Genomic DNA, 20,394 nt, shown 5'->3' on the forward strand with positions numbered 1-20,394 from the left:
AACAAAATATCCAAATTTTAAATAAAGACCCGATCTGACCCTGTATTTACATGATTCGTCTCACTCACCTCACACTGATCCTCGCCCTAGTAGATCCTGTCTTTATTTTACAATTTGATATTTTGCTCATCACGGATATGTTAGTATTCATTTTTGTGCCTCAGGCAAGTGCCTCATCCACGTCACCCTAGTCCCGAGCCCTGTCAGGGAACCTCCAGAGTCTGGGCCTAAGGAGACCTTTTAAGTAAGTCTCCAGTGATAAGACCAATTGCTCACAAGGTGCTACAGGCCTGTGACTAATGAGACCAATCACTTGGTCAGAAGAGCCCTCCAGCTGGGTTCTTGGGCCCTGGAGAGATGGCAACTGAAGAAATTGTTTATAGACCTAAAGTTGTTAAGAACTCAAGTTCTCACTATACCAACTTGAGCCATCCAAAGATAATTATTTAGGAATCTGTGTAAAGTTTGGTACTTAGTTTTGTAAAATCAGCTGTTCAAGCACTAGGTGTGATGAACTGATTTGTCAACTAATATGAAAATCTCTGGGCCTCAACGTGAACTTAACATGAGTCTATGAGGGCAGGTGGCTGCCAGAAATGCAAATGGAATCTTGGGTTGTACTCACGGGCTTGTGGTATTCAGGAGGTATGAGCCTAATTCCATGGAGCCAAGAGAAGATAGTCTGACCTCTCTGTAGGGAAGGCTCAGATTGTTATTAGAGGCCGGAAGGGTGCTTGTTACGGGTTGAATTGTGTCCCCCGCTGTCGTGCGGGAGACCTTGCTCGTTGCACCATTTGTCGGGCAGGGCGGCCTGGCCTGCGGGGTCTCTGCTCCCGCTCCCCACATAAGAACACAGGATATGGTGAGGCCAAAAAGGAACACCCACGGAGCCATACCACTATATTCTCTCTGGTGGCACTATACTCTCACTGAAGGCTGGATCCACACTGTCTGCAAACCGCCATCCACGCTTGCCAGCCCAGCCGCCATCTTCTTGCTAGCCCCCATTCTTTCTTCCTTTTTGCTAGCGTAGCCACAGCAGTTATATTAGTGGCTAATGGCTCACTGGTTACAGCTGACGGCCAACTAGCCACAGCTGATGGCCATCCAATCACAGTTGATGGCCATTTACTACCTGAGTCAGCACCTGTCTATATGAGGCCGAGAGCCTGGAAACTACTTTCTGGGGCTCTGCCCCCACACCCCCAAAGCAAGTTGTAGTCCCAACCCCCAGTATCTATGAATGTGACCTTATTTGGAAATAGGGTTTAGCTGATGATAAGGTTAAGGTAAGGTTATTAGGGTGAGCCCTAATCCGCTATGACTGGTGTCCTTATACAAAGGAGAACTTTGGACACTGGGATAGACAAAGACACACAGGAAAAGGCCATCCATGTGCAGATGAAGACAGAGATCAAGTTGCAGTATCGCTAAGCCAGGGAACACCAGAGATCGCCAGCGAACACCTAGGAGCTAGGAGAGAGGCCTGGAAAAGATTGTCCTGCAAAGTCCTCTGCAGGAACCAACCCTGCTGACGCTTTGATTTTGGAGTTCTAACCTCCAGAACTGTGAAACGAGGAATTGTTATTTTACGCCACGCAGCTTACAGCAGCCTGAGGAAACAAATAGAGTGCCCCAGGAAGCATTTGGCCCAGGAGCACTTGGCAGCCCGAATGAAGCAGTGAAAACCCATCCATTCTGATTCTCATAGACAATGCCATTCCCCTGCCTAGCACAGGGCCTGGCACATAGGAGACCCACAGTGACTCTTTATTGAGAAAGAAATGAATTTCAAAGCCATCTACTATCATTAAAGGAAAAAAGAAGAGGTAGACACACCAGGTTACCTTCCTTCAACTTCTTACTCATACTAAGCATGAGCCATTTTAACCTCGTTTTATTTTCAGGGGATGAATCATAGGATGTGAGACACAGACAGCATCAGAGAGATTATGGAGTTCATCCCTCCACTCTACAGACGAGGAAAATAGGATCTCATGACAAAAGGGACTAATTCCTTGCATATGCACGTCCCATACAGGGGAACCCTTTTCCCATTTTTTCCATCATACAGTAACACATACCCTAGTACTTTGCTGCATCTACAGCTTAAAATTTAAATGAGAAATGATTCAAGCCTACCAGAAGTCAGGAAAGATATGGTGCCCGCTGATGGTTCTCTTGAAGGAATAGCAACATCTAGTATTTATGGAGAATTGATTTTGTGCCCTGTACAAAACACTTACACCGAATTATCTCATTTAAGGCTCGCAGCAATGCTACTAGGTAGGTTTTATTGTATCACTGACTTACATGGGAGTAAAACAGATTCAGAGAAGTAAAGCAACATTTGCCCAAGAGATAGGATTCAGGTTTAAACCAAGGTTAGAAGGTTTCTGAAGTCCATGCTCTTAATCCACTCTGCTGTGCCAGGACTGGACAGTCTCCAGAGGCCACATGAAGCAGTAGAAAGAAGTCTCGGCTGGAAGCACGGAACTTGGGAACCATCTGTATCCAGCCACCAACAAGCTTGGAAACTTAAGCAAATTTCTTCACCTCCCTAGGTCTTCATTTCCTCATCTGAAAACTGAAGTGGCTGGCCTAAATCATGCATGTTGAAGTCTTTCTATAGTGGACTTTAGCTTTGTTCATTCATTCCTCAAATATTTATTAAATGTCCATTATGTGCCAGGCACCATTCCAGACACTGAGAATAAAACAATAACCAATATAAACAAAGTCCCTGCATTCATGGAGTTTGTATTTTGAGGGTGGGGCCGATGAGGACTACAAAATAAACAGGTTAAAAGGTTCAGTAAAAGATAAGCCCCAAGAAGAAAATAAAGTAAGGTAAGAGACTGAGAGTGACAAGTACGGGATGGTGGCTGTTTTATATGGGGTGGTCAGGGAAGGCACTCTGAGGAGGGGACCTTTAAGTAAAGAATGGAACAATGCAAAGGAAGGCATACGAAATGAGTATACACAGGCTACATGGAACTAAAGACAGTAATACCTCAAGAGGGTCCAGAGCTAGTAAATGACTACTGAAAATTCCTCAAATTTAAATCAGATGCATATGGACACTTTGTTTAAGCCTCTCCCCCTTTTTGTCAGTATATCTTTCATCATGAATCCAATTCCATGATGTGATTTTAGTATAACTTAGTAGCCTCAAAATTATGTAATTTGCTCAGGTTCAATTGTAATTGTTCTAAGCTTAATTGAGTGACTGAGCCAGAGTAGTTTACAGGAAATGACCAGCGATCGATGAATATACGTTATTGCTGGGGTTCCAGCTACTTGGGTTAAAAAATGACTTTACTGAAAGATCTCAGATGATCTGGGGTCATTCAGATTGTATTTGACCCGTTTACATGTTAAAAAAAATTAAGAAGAAATGGTTTCTAAAGTCCATGGATTGATTCTACCTTTACATAGCTCTGACATCTGTTCACATCTCTCCATGTCCAGTCCTACTGCTCAGGTCCAGTCCACCACCATCTTTCATCTCTGTCTCCACTCTTGCCCCCTTCCAATTCATTTTCCATACTGTAATAGCAAGTTTGATTCTAAAATGGAAACTGTATCATGTCACTGTTCTCCTGAAACCCTCTAATGGTGGTGGCTACACAACTCACGATGGTGGTAGTTACACAACTATGTGCATTTGTCAAAATCCATAGAACTGCACACCTAAAGACAGTAAGTTTTACTGTATATAAGCTATACCACAATAAAACTGACTGTAAAAATCTCCAGGGATAGCCATTGATTTCAAGGTAAAAATCTAACCTTTCACAGGGTAGTGATATTATTCAGTGGTTAGACATTCATCCTCAGCCTGGATTCAAAGCCCAGTCTCATCACATCACTAATGAAATGGATAACATTGAGCAGGTCATCTAACCTCTCTGTACTCATTCTCCTTATTTGTCAAAATGAGATAATAATAGTAACTACCTCTTAGAGTTGTCATGATTATTAAATTAGTTAATTCCCATAAAGTACTTAGTACAGAGCCTGTTGTATAAGTGCTCATTAAATGTACAGTATTACTAACAGAATGACCACCTAATACCCTGCATGATTAGAACCTGTATTAGTGTGCTAGGGTTGTTATAACAAAGGACCACCAACGGGATTGCTTACACAACTGAAATTTATTGTCTCACAGCTCTGGAGGCTAAGAGTCCAAGATTACGGTGTTGGCAGGGTTGGTTCCTTCTGAGGGCTGTGAGGGAGACTCTGTTCCAGGCTTTTCTCCTAGCTTCTGGTGGTTTGCTGGCAATCTTTGGCATTCTTTGGTATATAGATACATCACCTCGATCTCTGCCCTCATGCGCACGCACGAGCGCGCGAGTGTGTGTGTGTCTGTGTCCCTGTCCAAATTTCTCCCTTTTTATAAGGATATGAGTCATATTGTAGGGGCCCACCTTACTCCAGTGTGACCTCACCTTAACTAATTACATCAGCAACAAATTCTATTTCCTAATAAGGTCACATTGTGATGTGTATATATAGAACTTCGATATATAAATTTTGGAGAGACATAACTCAACCGATAACAGGCCCTGACATGTTCTCTTATCATCTCTGCCTATAATACCGCTTCCAGCAACCTCCCACACCCACCAGATTTTTTTGGCAATCTCCTTCACTTCCCTCGGCTTTCAGTTAGCTATTGCTTTCTTGGAAAAGTCCTCCCTGACATTTTGCCAACCCATCAATAAGATTAGGGCCCTTTCTTATGTTCTTCCAGTGTGTCTGTACTTACACACCTCCCACAACCCTTATCACTTTGTACTATACTTGCTTATTTACTGACCTGTCTTCCCACAAGACTTCAAATGCCTCATGGACAAAGATTACTTAATATGGAGTCTCAGAACCCAGATGGATTCTAAGTAAATATTTGCGAAGTTAATAAATACTAATGTCTCTTTTTATATTCTGAGCATCACCTACTTCATTTTCTATAAATGGCTAGATGTTAAAAAGCTGCAAAAATTAGAAAGCAAAAGTTTTTAAGCAACATATCATTTGGTGTTTAGTTTGAGGCTCAGAACTCTGCCAGGTATTTCAAATAAAAGGTATTTAACACAAGAAATCGATTGCACTATTGTTGGATGGATGTAAAAGCAAAAAGGGAATACCGAGAAAAATCCAGATACAAGTAACTGCAAGAAGTGGCCACCACTCCTAGGACTGAAGGAAGAGAAAGGAAATGGAAAGGTTACCAGAAACTAAGAGTCAGAGGATGGTGTCATTTTGGCTGAGGCTGAAATCTCAGAGAGGCACAAACCTCGTGGCTGTAGCTTGGACCTCTGAACTGAAGAACACGAAAGCTGATACAGGAAGTGCTGAAAGTTGCTGGAGGGAGAGCCATGACTGTCCTCTGCTATCAGAGGGAAACGCAAGATACCCAGCAAGGAGCTCCGGGAGAGGAGTTTGCAGACTTCCAGCCCCAGCACCACAGAGCGGAAATAAGGAGGCACAAAACCAGCACAGGAAAGAACCCAGTACAAAGGTAACTGGATTTCACATAATTAGGAAAGATTCTGTCCAAGGGTTTCTAACCCTGGCTCTGCCACAGGCTGACCACATCCTTAGACCAGCAGATTCCCTCCTCTGAGCTTCAGGCTCCCCACCCGTGGCAGATGATCTCTAAGGGCCTTTCCAAGTATGAGGAGGAATTTGACAGGAGAAGCACCAGGAAGTTGCTGGGGATTTCTGAACGATGTTGTCACTCTCTAGAAGATCCTATCCCAGGCTTTAGCCATCAAGTAAATACGACATTTCCTTTTTCCTATTCTGCAGCTACCGTTCAGATATTTCAAAGAAAGCAAAGGAAGGAAGAGTCAGGGCTGCATTTCTCCAGTATGGTGACTCCCTTAGACAAACTGATTCCCAAATAGCCATTCAGTACAACGTTTCACATTCAGTTAAATGAACAAATAACAGAAATGCAGGGGGTGGGGAAAAGGGAGGGAGGAGCAAGTGGGGAGGACGGGCGTAAAAAGAGCACCTGTTTTGTGTATATACAGGGCCTGACACTACTGTGTGTCTCATTCACATCAACACTATTTTCTCTGGTCCTCTTGTCCTGGCCTTGCTCTGCCTCCCATGGCCTTGTTGGGAGTTCAATCATGATGTAGGGAGCCTCGGTTCAAGTCTCAGCATAGCCACATGCCATCCAGGATACCTAAAGCAAGGCATTTATTTTTGCCTCCTGTGAGCCTTGCTTTTCTCCCTGCTGTTCTGCCTACCTCTCAACATCATAAGCATCAAATGAGCTAATATGTGTGCAAGTGCTTTTTCAACCTCAGTACTGTTTACAAAAGTGCAGTCATTTTATGAAAACGCATTAAATATGAAAATGCATTTATAAAAATGTATTACATATACTTAAGATTTTTGCACACAGATGTGTGCTTTCGACTTCAATAAAACAATTACAAAAAAAAAATATAAGAAGCAAAAGGTGATTTAAATGTAGTGTAATGTATGAACTAATGGCCGTATCAAGTGATAAGAAGTGACCTACTTAGATAACAGAGCCAATAGCGTGAGTAAATAGATAAAGGAGAGCTAAGTACTCTAGATTTTATAGACATAGCTAAAATTCAGTAGGTGTATCCCTTACTTAGCTCTAGCTTTGCAAAAGGAGCCCATGTTTAGTGCAGAAAATTTGGGAACTATAGGAAAACATGGAGAAGAAAATAAAAATTACCAAATTTCCCCCTCATGCACACAAAATTAAAATTTCTCTGTGAATTACAAGAGCAAATGGACTGAGGGACTCCCTGGTAAAAATGTTCTTTCTTCTTTTCCTTCTTTTCTACTTCTTGACAGACTCAGAAATCGAGAATTCATATAAGCCAGGCAGGGATAGCAACGCAAGGGGTCTACAGAAAACAGGAAGGTGGAATGGCAAGTGAAACAGCTAGGATGAGCCATTGCAAGTGCCATGATAAATGGCAGGTGACCCCTGGCCTGAAAGACAGGGACATTAGGGAGTGATGGAGACTGCAGCAAGCTCAAGACCACGTGTCCACAGGGTTGCTTAGCTCCCAGCCATTATTCCATATTTCCAGGATGGCTGGGTCACGGATATTTTTTAAGAGAAGTTGGGCATCTGGAATTTTATGTGAAAGTCCCCAGTTTTTTAAATGTTAGTACCTAATTAAATTTTTAATTCTCTAGGCCAAAGACATCTGTAGGCCACATGTGACCTGTGTCTGCCAATTCTCAACCTCTTCTAAAGGCAAAGAGGGTAGGGGTTCATTGTAGGTCTTTGGCAAGAAAGTAAAAGGAGCAGATCTCTAGTTCAGAGATCTCCTGAGGCAGCTGGCGTGAAGGCGGGACTGGAGTGGGCAGAGACTGGAGGTGGTGAAAAGAGAATATTCCAGGTAAGTGATGATTGGGGCAGTGGAGAGGGAAGCTGGAGAGGAGAGGAAGGGTGGGGCATGGCGTTGGGAAAATTGGTACAGGGTGGGGCCTGATGCCCAAGGGAGGTGCCAGTGTTGCAGTTTTGCCTAAAGTCCTAGGGACCCACTGCTCAATTTTGAGGAAGGAAGTACCTTGTTTGGTAACACAACTGCAGAGGAGGAACTGCTTAGTATTAGAGATACCTCCTCCCAAAATAGCAAAAGGACTAAACAAGCCATTGATTCTGGGGCTTGAAGACAGAGCCCCAAAGGCGGCTGGGAAGGGGACGTCATGTGGGCTGAGCAGTCTCGACCAGAAAACAAGGGAAGGGAAAGAGGAGCAGAGTGGGAACCAAGTCCTATACCTTGAAGGGATTGGGATGCTTAGTGTAAAATAAAAAAGGCACAAGGGACACACAGGGAGCAGGCAACTTACTAGCAAAAAGTATTTACTGAACATCGTGTGGCAGGGTTTCCAGTTGATGCTACGTAGGTTCAGGGGGTAGAATGATAAGCAAAAGCAAATAAAATCCATGTTGTCTCTGCCCTGAGGGAGACTTCTGGAAAGACATCGATTGAATAATCTCACCAATAAATGCACCAGTGCCAAACTGAGATAAGCGCTGGGAAGGAAAGGCACCGAATGCTGAGGGCGTGCCTTGAGGGTGGGGACCGAGACTTCCAGGGGAAATGAAGATTCAGCTGAGAGCTAAGCGATGAGTAAGCACTGAGGAGGTAAACAGGGGAAGGAAAGGCTTGTGGGTATCAGGAACAGCGTGTGCAAAGGCCTGACCCACTGGAAGGACTGAGAAGACCAGTGTGGTTGGAACGCACCAGGAAGGGCGATGGGATGGAGAGGGCGAGGCTTGTTCTATAGGTTCTGCCAATGCCTCCATTGGGAAGGCTGCAGACACACTTAGTAGAAGATACTGATGGAGATGTTGGGGATGTGTTGTTTGCTTTCAGTTCATTAAAATTGAAAGCAGCCATTTATTCAGTTCCACGTATCCCAGGCCCTGTCCTAAATCATTGTCTCATGAATCCACACAATAACCTCAGAAGGTGTGTGTTCCCTTTACCACTGCTGTCTAACAAACACCCTTAAAACTTAGCGGCTTAATAAACAATCATTTTATTATCTCTCTTGATTGTGGAAGGGGCTCAACTAGGTGGGTTTTGCTTGGAGCTTCTCATGTGTCTACCATTAAATGGTGGTTAGGGCTGGAGTTATCTGAAAGCTGGGGCTGCGCTGAAATGGTGGGAAATGCTGGGGGCACCTCTCTCTCTGTGGCTTCTCCACCTCGTGACTAGTTTGGGCTTCCTCTTTGCATGGAGGTCTCTGGGAAGTGTATATGGTAGAGGTCTTCCCCTAGAGCAAGGCATTCAGGAGAGATAGGCAGACATGAGCACTCCTCATAAAGACTGACCCTAGAACTGCCTCGATGTCACTTCTGTTACACTCACTGGCCACCGTAGTCACAAGTTAGACCAGATTCAAGAGAGTGAAATAATAAATTCCACCCTTCGATGGACCATGGCATGAGCATATAGGAGGGAAAGAATCGGTGATGGCCATCTAGGAGATAAGCCATCATAGTAATTACAGTTACTATCCCTGTTTTACAAATGAAGGGATCAAGGGTCAGAGAAAAACTTCCCCAAGATCCAAAAGCCAGCAGCAAGTGGCAGAACTAGAATGCAGACCCAGGTCTAACGGACTCCAAACCGTCCTGCATTTAACCACTGTGAGATTCCTTTAGTGGGACAGTGGAGCAACGGGAAAAGCCCTGGGTTCTGCTCCCAGCAATGCCTCCAACTCACTGTGTGACATCGGGTAAGCCTCTTCTCACCTATGGGCCTCATGTATGCAGTGAGAGTTGGGCAGCTCTAGGGTTCTCGGGTTCTGAGGGTCTGTGCTGCACCCTCTGAGCTGGTTGGTCACCAAACGGCTCCTTCCGCCTCTTAGCCCATCAACATGTCAGCTCCAGGTTGGGGCAGGAGCCTCTGCTCTTCCTCCTTCTCTTTCCTCGTAGCAACGCTCTCTTTGCTCCCAGGCTGCTCTGTTTACCCAGCCTCTCCTCCACTTTCCCCCTTTACTGTAACCATAACCAATAAGCGACGCCTTCGGCCTCTCCTTTCCACAGCTCCATAGCCTCCCTTGAGTGGCTGATTTCACTCTTGACTTGCAACTTTATAGAGGCTGAGGCCAACATCTTTTTTATGCCAGACAGAGCACATCAGGCTTTGTTGCATTTGCAAATAATTGGTATGTACGAGAGTGTGTCGAATGAGAGCTTGTATAAGAGAATCCATGCTCTTGTTTTGTGCAAACTGCCAAACTGTACACTAGAGGGCAAACCCACTGTGGTCAGGAATTGCATCTAACTTACTGGTCACTGTACCAACAGTGCCTTAAAAAGTGTGTGGCTCACAGTAGGTATCCAAAATATATTTGTTAGTTGCACCAGCTAATATTTTTTTTAAATCCTGGGCATTTAATTCTTTAAGTTTCCACTTTATGGTTCAACTCATCCTCAAAAATATTTGAGTTTAATTTTCCTCTTCTGTCTATTCTAATTCCTGATATTTCTTTTCTCCTTATTGGTTTTTGTGAGTCTGATGTTTTTGTCCTAGGAACATTCCCTTTCAACTTAAGCCATCAAAATTTAAATTTGCCTCTAGACCAGGGGTGTCCAAACTGCGGCCCGCAATCCATTTTTAATTGGCCTGCAGCAAATTCCAAAAATATATTTAGTTTACTTAAATAAACCAGGTGAGGCAATATGTACTTCACCTCGAGTGAGTGGCCCGGCTGTTTGTGTATTTTACCACATATGGCCCTTGGTAAAAAAAACGTTGAAAAAAGTTTGGACAACCCTGATCTAGACCTTTCACTCTTCTTTACAATCTCAACTAAAATGTTAAGGATAAGAAGCTGTAAGAGAGATTGAGAGTCAGAAGCCTCAGCTTCTAGACCCATTTCTCCTACAGTCTCTGTGATATTTCTCAAATTCCTTCCTTCCACACTGTGGATCTCGATTTTCCCATGCAGAATGTGAAAGGGTTGGAATATCAGTGGGTACCTTTTTAGCAGTGCAGCGTTTGCACAAATCTAATTTTATGCAGAAGCAGCAGGACATAGAAAGCAGCTACAAGTGAAGCAGCCCTGGTTCGGGGTGACCCTTGCTTTCTGTGGCTGCCTCTGAGGCCCCTCTGCTGAAACGGGCTCTAATGAGCTAGGCAATCCTTAAGGGCCCTCCAAGTCTGAGGCAAAATGATTCATAGGCCTGTTAATCCACTGGACTGTCTAAAAGGCCGTCATCACCAGGCAGAGGCAGGGCTATACACTCATGTACACTCCAAACCGAAAACAGGCCCCAGAAGCTGCTTTAGCTAGCTCAGTCTTTTACTGCTTCCTCATTTGTTCAAGCTTTTGCCTTCTTTATTTTCATTTCCTGGTTTCTTCTGACATCCTTCCTCTTACCCCTCCAAAGATGTTACTAATTGTTACTAAAAATTCTAACAATGTCTACTTTTACTTCTTGGCTGCTATCTGTTACACATCCCCTCCCCACCCCCACCCCTGGTCTCCATAGTCATTGACTTATGATTGAGTTCACTAACGTTTGCTTAAATTGCACCTCAATTTCTTCACCATAAAAAGGTAGTGGTAATCAAAGGAAAGGACTCTTGACGGTATATTCTAGGATTCTGTGGGCCATTATCCTTTTTTATTAAATTTCACTTTTTAACAGTACGCGTAGTAAAAACTCAAACAGAACAGGTGAGTTAAAAAATGAAAGTAAAAGTATACTGTCCTGTCCCACCTCCCCCCCACCAGCACCATCTGCAAATCCCTAGTCCATTAGACACTATTCACTGTTTCTGAGTGTTGTTGAAAATACGGTTGTGGAAATAGAAACACGTCATTTACACAAAAAGGTGACACACATACGTGTATTATTTTGTTTCAACCCTTTTCACTTACTGTCTTGGAGATCTTTATGAATCAACACGTATATCTACCTCATTCTTTTGAACTGTGGCCTAACATTCCATTACACAGTTACACTCATTTGTTGAATCTATTTACACGTTTCCCTATTGATGCATATTTGTATTGTTAGGTAGATGTCACATACAATAGTTTGTTTACACAAATGGGGACACGTTACACTGCTGTGCAATTAGCTTTTTTACTCAATGATATCTTTTGGATATTGCTTCACACTACCTGGTACAGAGCTCCCTCTTTTTAAAAAACTAACAGATTTTATTTTTTTAGAGCAGTTATAAGTTCACAGCAAAATTGAGAGGAAGGTACAGAGATTTCCCATATTACCCGGCCCCACACATGTAGAGACCTCCCCTCCTCACCCCACACCAGATGGTACATTTGTTACCACGATGAACCTCATGAACACATCATAATTACCTGAAGTCCGTAGTTTGCGTTACGGTCACTTTTGGTGGTGTACATTCTGTGGATTTTGAGAAATGTATAATGCCATGTGTCCACCATTGTAATATCAGATAGAAGGGTGTCACTGCCCTGAAAATCCTCTGTGCTCTGCCTACTCATCCTTCCTTCCCCCTAACTCCTGGCAATCACTGGTCTTTTTACTGTTCGCATAGTTTTCCCTTTTCCAGAATGTCATAGAGTTGGAGTCGTAGAGTATACATACATACCCTTTCAGATTGGCTTCTTTCACTAACTAATATGCATTTGTTTCCTCCATGTCTTTTCATGGCTTGATAGCTCATTTCTCTTTAGTGCTAATACTATTCCGTGGTCTGGACGGACCACAGTTTCGTTATCGACTCACCTAGCAAAGGACATCTGAGTTGCTTCCAAGTCTGGGCAATGAATGAACGTGAATAAAGCTGCTACAAACACCTGTGTTTGCATAATAGTCCATAGTATATCAATACATTAATTAATCCAGCCATTTTCCTTTTACACTCATTTAGATTGTTTCCAGTTTTTGTCTTTGTATTATACTAAACAATATTGCTGTGCCAATCCTGTACAGATATCCTTTACGTAGCTGTGTGCATATATCTCCAAGAGAAATTTCTAGCAGTGGAATTGCTGGGTCAAAGGGTATATGCATTTTAAATTTGAATGGGACAATAACTGTGTCTACTTGAGTCTAGTACCAACCCTGAGTTTTTGCAAATGTGGTAGGTAAAAAAAAAGATTTCTCCTTGTTGTTCCCGGTTTTCACATGTGGATCCACTCACTTCCTTTCATCCCTCATGGCCCAGCTGACCACTCCATATGCTCCACAGCTTGCCACACACCCCTCTCTCTGTGTTTACCTGAATGCTTCACTTGCTGAGGTCTGTCCTGTATTTCCTCGCCGTAATAATCACAATCCCCTATAGGAAGGAAGCCTTCACTTTCAGCCAGCCCCATAGTCACACACACATTTCTGCATTTGATTCTCACCACCAGTCTGGGGGCAGGTAGGAGAGGAGTAAAAATCTGCTTTACAAGCGAGGAAATAGACCTGGCACCCAGCACAGAGATACGGGAGCAGTGCCCTACTCTTGCCAAACTGGTTTCTTTCCTCATCCGTTCACTTGGCTTGGGGCTGCTGGGCCCATCTCTGTGAAACAGCCTCATTTATGCCACGGTGGCTTTTTTCTGGATCATAGTGTCCCGTGGTCTGTCCCATGCCTCCCATGATTTCTCTTAAACCTCAAGTCCTTATCCCAGCATTCAGGGGTTTTCCAAATAAACAGCCCAACTCATATCTTACTGCTTCCTTCCTCATATACCAGATAGTGTAGCTCTCCTGGAATAACCACTGGTGCTCCAGCATCGTTCAAAGTTTCCTACTTCCACGCCCATTCGCACTGTTTCTTCTCCATGGTATTCCCTCCTTCCACTCCTGACTGCCAACATCACACCTATTCTTCAAGCCCTGCTCAATGGCCACCAACTGAATGAAACATTTTATGATTTCTCTTTATTTCCCCCCAAGTAACTAACAAGACCAGCCTTCTGTTGAATGCACGTCTCTTTTTTTATACCTCATTTGTAGGCTTTATCATCCACCCTGTCATATCATAATTACCCTTCTTATCTTCACAGTGTTACCATAAATCTTTGAGAGGCAGCACCACGGTTAACTGCTAACTATGCCCCCAAGAGCTTTCAGCGGGACCTGGAAGTAGTAACTAAGGTGCCTAAAAATTCTCAAATGTATGTTTTTTAATATAACAAAAATGGAAACATTTTATACAATCTGGTATACAATTTGCTTTTTATACCTTATGATAAAGCATGAAAAACTTCCTGAGTTAGTGCATTTAGATTTACTTTATTCTTTTTGATAGCTACACATTATAATAGTGTATGTGTTTCATGTACATTATTAATATTTAACCATTGCCCCTTTCTGAACAATTAGTTTTTTAAATCTTGCTTTATTACAAACAAAATTGAAACACTGTCTTTATGAACAAACGTGACATTTATGGAACAAATTTCTAGCAATGGAATCGCTAGGTGAAAGGATAGTATGCATTTTACTTTTTAATGAATTCTACCAAACTACCCTCCAAACAGTTGTGCCAATTTATTTTCTTTTTAAAAATCCCATTGTTCTCTTGGCTAAAGACTCCTTGTTATCCACTGCTCACCTGCTATTTTGTAAGCCTTCCCCGTACCTCTTCCCCAGTGTTTATGTGGGGAGACGGGGTACTGAATTAGTCCTTTTCTGCCCACTATATCGAGTTCCTAGCTCTAGCATAGCATTTATTCCATTACATGGAAGTCAGGTTTATGCAGCAACCCTGCTACTAATCTGGGAGCTTCTCAAATACAAAGACCCTGTCTTGTTCATTTCTTTATATCCCTCAAACCCATACTTTAAAAATATTGTGTGTGTGTGTGTGTGTGTGTGTGTGTGTGTGTGGTGTAGTACTTGCCTTCTGTATTCTGGACTCTGTGTTGGGGTGCTGGGCATACAAAGATGAATCAAATAGCATTTGCAAGCAAAATGGGGAATAGTAATAATATAGGGTAAGTGCTTTTGTATGGGGTGACACAAAAGCATATAGAAGAGGCATCCAACCCTGTCTATAGTCAGTAAGTTTTGCTGGAGAAAGCTGACAAAGCATGAATGTGTGAGTGATGTGTGTGTGCATGAGTGTGGGAGTGTGTGTGAGAGTGTGTGTGTACATGTGTTGGGGTGGGGGTGGGGCCAGTGCAGAGACAAGAAGAGAAGGGAAGGGGGATGCTATGAATGGAGGAAAGGGCATGGGCAAAGCCCAGAGGCTCACGGCCAGTGACTTCCAACCTCTCACATACTCCTTCTCTGTTCAGAAATCGTGATGAGGATGCTTGGTCCCAAACCTTGGTCATTTGGCTTTTTTCCCATAATGGATTGGAAGCTGCTGCCTCTTTGTGCCAGCAGTCTGGTACAACTTAGCTGCCAGACGCCAACACCCAGGGCACATCCACCTCAAAAGCCTAAACATGTAGTCTTTCTTTGAGTCTGGACTTCTGCGTCTGAGTATCCTGAGTTAGTGGTTCAGAGGCAGCCTTTTGGTCCGATAGAGCTGGGTTTGAAGTCCTTCTGCTCCTTTTACCTACCCTGTAACCTGCGGCAGGCTGCTTAACTTCTACTAACCTCAGTTCTCTCATCTATAAGTTGGGAATAACTGTGCCTACCTCTCAATATTGTAGAGAAATGAGAATAAAACAAGAGAATACATAGGTAAGGTGCTAAGCCCAGCTCCCAGTATCTAATACATATGTAAGTAAAGCTATGCCTATTGTCTTTCAGTCCTCTCAGCAACCACCAATTGGTTACGATGCAATCACTTCATTCAAACTTCTCACTTGACAGATGAGGAAACTGAGGCCGGGGGGGGGGGCAGTCACAGGAGGTGTGAGGGCCAGGGCAAGACTCTCCTTCCTCTGAGCCCACAACATGTTTCACTGCCCCACAGAAATTAGACTTAGCTGTGGCATCTGGACCACCTCTCCTTAACCAAGTCAGGTTTATCCTTTGGTGCCACACCCACAGAAAGCACTGCTTTGGAGAGAAGCCTGCTCTATTTCTATTCCTGAGTGAACTGAAGGCATTTCTCTTCCTTTTCCCTTCTTCCCCAGCCAGAGTCAGCTTTATCTTCTCCCTTTGTTTCCCCTTTAGCCCTGCTCCTTGCCTTCCTTCTCTCCAGCAGACACTACTTGATAGTTTCACTTCTTCTTTTCTGTAGGGCCCACAAGATTTCTTTTTCTCAGCTTCCAGCACTGGACAGTTTGTACTTGGGGGATCTTCAGCCCAAGAGGTTGTATATACAATCTCTTCCATATGGGAGGTTTCCCGAGTGCCAGAACTTTCAGACCTTTCCATGGCTTCTCCAAGTTTAATATCAATAATTAGTTTAGCACTTACTATGTGCCAGGCCAGTTCTAGCTACTTTGCAGATATAAACTCTTGTGATCCTCATAACAACCCTGTGAGGCTGTGATAATGATTATCAATAGCCCCAATTTACAGATGAGGGAATCGAGACACAGGAAGAAGAAATAACTTGTTCAGGGTTTTACAGCTATCAGACGAAGCAGGACTTCAAACCAAGCAGTGGGCTTCAGTGTTGCTCCAGAGCTCCTCACGGGATCGCGCAGAGCCTGGCTCTTCGTCTAAAGCCAGACACTAGCTTTGCTTCTCCCACTCCCTGGCTGGCTTCCCTTGGGAGCCCTTCCTTCATCAGTCACTTGTACCCAAATCCTCCTCTTGCTGCCAGGAAATCCAACTTAAAACATCTCCCAAAAATCTACCCCAAAGGTAACCACCATTAGTAGTTTGACACATACAAAGGATTTTTTTCCACCCTGGTTGGATTAATTAATTTATTCATTTGAAGGAATGCCCATCGAGAAACAAATGTAATGCCCTGCAATCGAAGCTGTGCTAGAACATCCAGAATGATGACAGTGATGGTGGTGGTGGTGATGACGATAATGATAAACATGGTTCTTGGAAACACTGTGTTAAGTTCCTTAAACGCATTATTTCATTTAACCATCAGAAGCATCCCCAGACAGTACCACTATTCAGGGAACAGTTCCACGGTAATGATAACCATCGACAGACACATCACCCCAAATCTACTTATCTCCTAATCACTGTGGTATTTTAACTTCTTCTTTGATGTCCAACCAAAACCTCAAATTCGATATGACCATATCTGAATTCATCACCCCTTCCTGTCTCCTACAGACACTCAGGCCACCGCTGTCTTCTTCCCTATTTGGCCCTGGTCCCACACTTTTGACTCATCCCCCACCCCCCAGCCAATCCAAGTTATGCTGATTTGTTCCACTGTCATGTCTCTTGGTTCTCTCCCTTCTTTTCTAAACCCAGTTTTTCATACATTCTCTCTACTCCCTCAATAATCCTCCAAGGACTTTTAGCTTCATTTTTCATAGGAACACTCTGAAGCCCAGAGGGTTTAAGCGTATTGCCTGAAGCACTCAGCTGGTTAAGGACAGGACCAGGATTGGAACCCAGACCCATCCAGCTCCAAAGCCCATGCTTTTTCTATCACAGCAATGTGTCTCATTAACACAAGGCTGGGATTGAGATACCTTTAGATATAATAGAAATTCTTTTAAATCCTTCAGTAACACTACATTAAAAATAACACTGTACTAATTAGCAGTTGTCCCCTTTTCAATTTCCTTTCAGTCTTTTAAAATAGATGGAGAAGTCCCAATTAGTGCTAAAATACCATTAATATCTCCCTAGGACTCGCTAATCTTCCCTTTCAATAAAAAGAGAGAGGGACTCAGGTTCAGAACTTTGGCAGGCAACAAAACCTAGCTAGAATTTATTAACATTGTTCCGTGCTCATGGTTACCTGCTATTTATGGCAGATGACACCCGTCTCCCACATGTCGTAATGGAAGGAAAACAAAATTTTCTTTAAAAATAAATGTATTTGAGTTTTAGAAGTAAGTCAACATCCAGAAAAATATTTAGTAAATAACAGTACACCTGCTACTCAGAATAGCAGGAATCACGATGGTGAAATATGGAGAAACAATAACTGAGTTGTTTTGTAGGATATTGACAGTTTTTGCTTGCCAACTCCTCAGTAGCTCTTCAGAGCAGGAACTCATCTCCTCAATGGCCCTCAGCATGCTTCCTTCCCATCATAGGCTAGTGCTGTTTAGAATCGGAAGTCTCTTAGATGTCCCTGAGCCCAAACTCCTACTCCCATTTCATGGATGAAGATTGAAGCTCAAAGAAAGAAGGTGACTTCTTTAAGGTTATGTACTGGGGGTGCCAAAAACAAGAATACAAGTGGATACTTTGGTCAATGTTGCTCAAGCAGTAGTTTGCTGAATCAGAATTATCTGGACGCTGACGGTAACCACTTTGAGCACCTCTTGTAATTGCAGAAGTCAAACGGGACTTGTATTCATTCTTTGTTATTGGTATCTACTGAGTATTACAATTTTAATACAATTTTCCTTTCTTGAAATGTGTATACATTTTTTGGCATCCTCTGTATAACAGTATAGTTGTTCTGGGACCAGAACCTAGTTCTACCAACCCCCATCCATTCATCAATATACACTCTTTATTCCCAAATCTGGAGGAGACTCCATCCAAACAATCCCACTCAGATTCAGCAAGAGAATTAAGCCCGATGCCCTAAAGCATCCATTACATAGTATGTAATAACTTCATCTCTATGAAGTTATAGGGTAATAGCTATGTACCATCCTTGGGAGAACTGGGAAGAATAGTCACTCAAACAATTTTTCTGTGTGATTTAATTCCCTTGTAAAACTCTAACTGAGGAAAGCTACTAGAGTTTAGTTCTTTTGAATAATTGAATCTCCTCAGACAAGAGTCTTTCATATGACCAACTGAAGTCTCTCCTTCGTTAATTTAATGTCATCTCCCTTTGTTCAGTCCCCCTGAGACGCGGAAAATTTATTAGCATGTCTCTCATAAAACGCTAGCATAGCAGGAAATTAAATTCATCTGGTATAATCAGCTGTTCTGAAAGCTTTGCTGGTTGCTCTGCTTACTCTATGGTTGCCAAGGTGACTGCAAATTGATTTGTTTGATGACTTGTTCTAGGATCATTCCAGGTATTGATGTTAAGGTTAGACATCGACAAACCCATGGATGGTGAAGGAGACTCCAGACCCAAGGCAACAAGGAATATTTAACCTGAGGAGGAGAGAGCTCAGAAGAATCTAAGGAACTCTCCCAAAAGTTGGAGAGGAGACTTGTTTGAAATGGCCTCAAGGGGGCAGACTTAAGATCCACGGGTACACGCTATGAGAAGATAAAGTTCAGTTCAATATCTAAAGAGTTGGAAAAATACACCCTGACAAAAGAGCTGGTGAGCTTGCTTTCACTAGAGGTGGCTCTCGAAGAGTTATGGTGGGTGCTATTGTATAAGGAGCTGACTAGACGTGAGATGCTTCATTCAAAAACCACTCACATCCCATCCAGCTCTATAATTCAATGATAATGCTGATTTCCATTACTGTTCTTCTTCCTAAGGAACCAAGCTTTGTGACCTTTTTCATTCTTTTTCAGAGCAATTCAAATTTAAAATAAATTACTCATTACCCATGTTCAAAGGGTCCTTTCACAATATGATCTGAAAAGACAAATATGTACTCGATATATACATTTTGATTCAAAAGAAGATAATGACAGTAACAGCTATCTAAGGCAGCATGCTAAGTGCTTTACATGCATTTAATCTCATTTAATAAAAATTTAACAAGATGATACTGTACAGAGATAAATATTAAAACCGATATTTAACACCATCATTTAGAAAGAAATCTACAAATGTTTCTCTGCACAGAGGATCATGAAGATGGAACGAATGTTGTCTAAACCAAGACCAGGGTAAGATTTTCCTAAGCCGTCCTGCTATTGGTGTGAGGGCATTCCCTGGTACCACAGAGCCTTACTCCTGTTCAAACATTCATTCGGTAAATCAAAGTGTGTGTGTGTGTGTGTGTGTGTGTGTGTGTGTGTGTGTGTGTGTGTTTTCCTGTTTGGCAGGCAGGAAATGACAAATCAATGTCTTAAGGGATTGACAAAATATGTAATTAGACACTATCAATCACCATTTTTAAAAGCCTGCTTTTTCTTCCATCAGATAAAGGTATATTTAGTCTACTAAGAACTTTCCAGTTTAACTGAAGCATTAACTCTCTAAGGCCAGAAGCCCAATAAACAGTACCAGTCAAACTCCTCTGCTGAGAAATCAAAGAGCACTGAGCAGTGAAAACACATGAGGGCAGGAGCAGACCTGCCTCCTGGGCTTCCCTGCCACCTTCCCCTGGACACTTCTTATTTCTGCATTTTAGTTCCTCATTTGCAAACTGGAGCAGGGGGAATAAACTAGATGACCTATTGGAACTCTCTCCCATTCTAACTCTTTCTAATCCTACAATTCTAAGAGGAGGTCTGAAGAAGACTCTTGGCATGAAAATAATATGTTGAAATGCCTACCAGCTTGGTAACACAGGACAGGGAGAAAGAGGGACAGAGGCAGAGAAATTGTCCATTTTGCAAAGCTGGTGGGCAAAGGTCTGGACCATCCTTGTTGACATAAGCCATCTTCCCCTCTTGATTTAGTGTTCCTGGGTTTTTAAAAAGGTGTTTCCCAAAATATTCCATGTTAAATTTTTAAGTGACTTATGTGTATATCTAAATGATCAATTAGTGTTTGTCATAAAAGGACTTTCTTTGTTCTTTTTTTGTTATGGGAAGGTTAAACAATATGCTTATTTATTCCATAGCTTCACAAACAGGAAGGAGGTTTTAAATGACTTAATTCCACAATTCAGGGTAGATGTATATTTAAAGAAATGTTGTTGCATAACAGACACTGCCGCTTCCTAAAATGCATCATACCAGAGCCAATTTTGGAACACACAAATATGAGGTGGGTATATTTT

At 42.7% G+C, this 20,394-nt stretch overlaps 1 long non-coding RNA gene across 3 annotated transcripts in view; it reads right to left on the bottom strand.

The window, feature by feature from the left end:
- The window catches only part of LOC141567289 (uncharacterized), a 117,206-nt gene that overhangs the window by 82,931 nt on the left and 13,881 nt on the right, over positions 1-20,394 (bottom strand). For 2 of the 3 annotated variants that reach the window (XR_012489819.2, XR_012489817.2), the window contains exon 1: positions 2,314-2,577. The exons of the other annotated variant lie outside the window; for it this stretch is intronic. This is a non-coding gene — a long non-coding RNA (uncharacterized LOC141567289). Of the gene's footprint in view, positions 1-2,313; positions 2,578-20,394 lie in introns of those variants that run through there. 3 annotated transcript variants of the gene reach the window in all.

The sequence above is a fragment of the Rhinolophus sinicus genome, chromosome 5, assembly GCF_057876585.1.
Source record: "Rhinolophus sinicus isolate RSI-liver-muscle chromosome 5, RSI-T2T, whole genome shotgun sequence".
Classification (NCBI taxonomy): domain Eukaryota; kingdom Metazoa; phylum Chordata; class Mammalia; order Chiroptera; family Rhinolophidae; genus Rhinolophus; species Rhinolophus sinicus.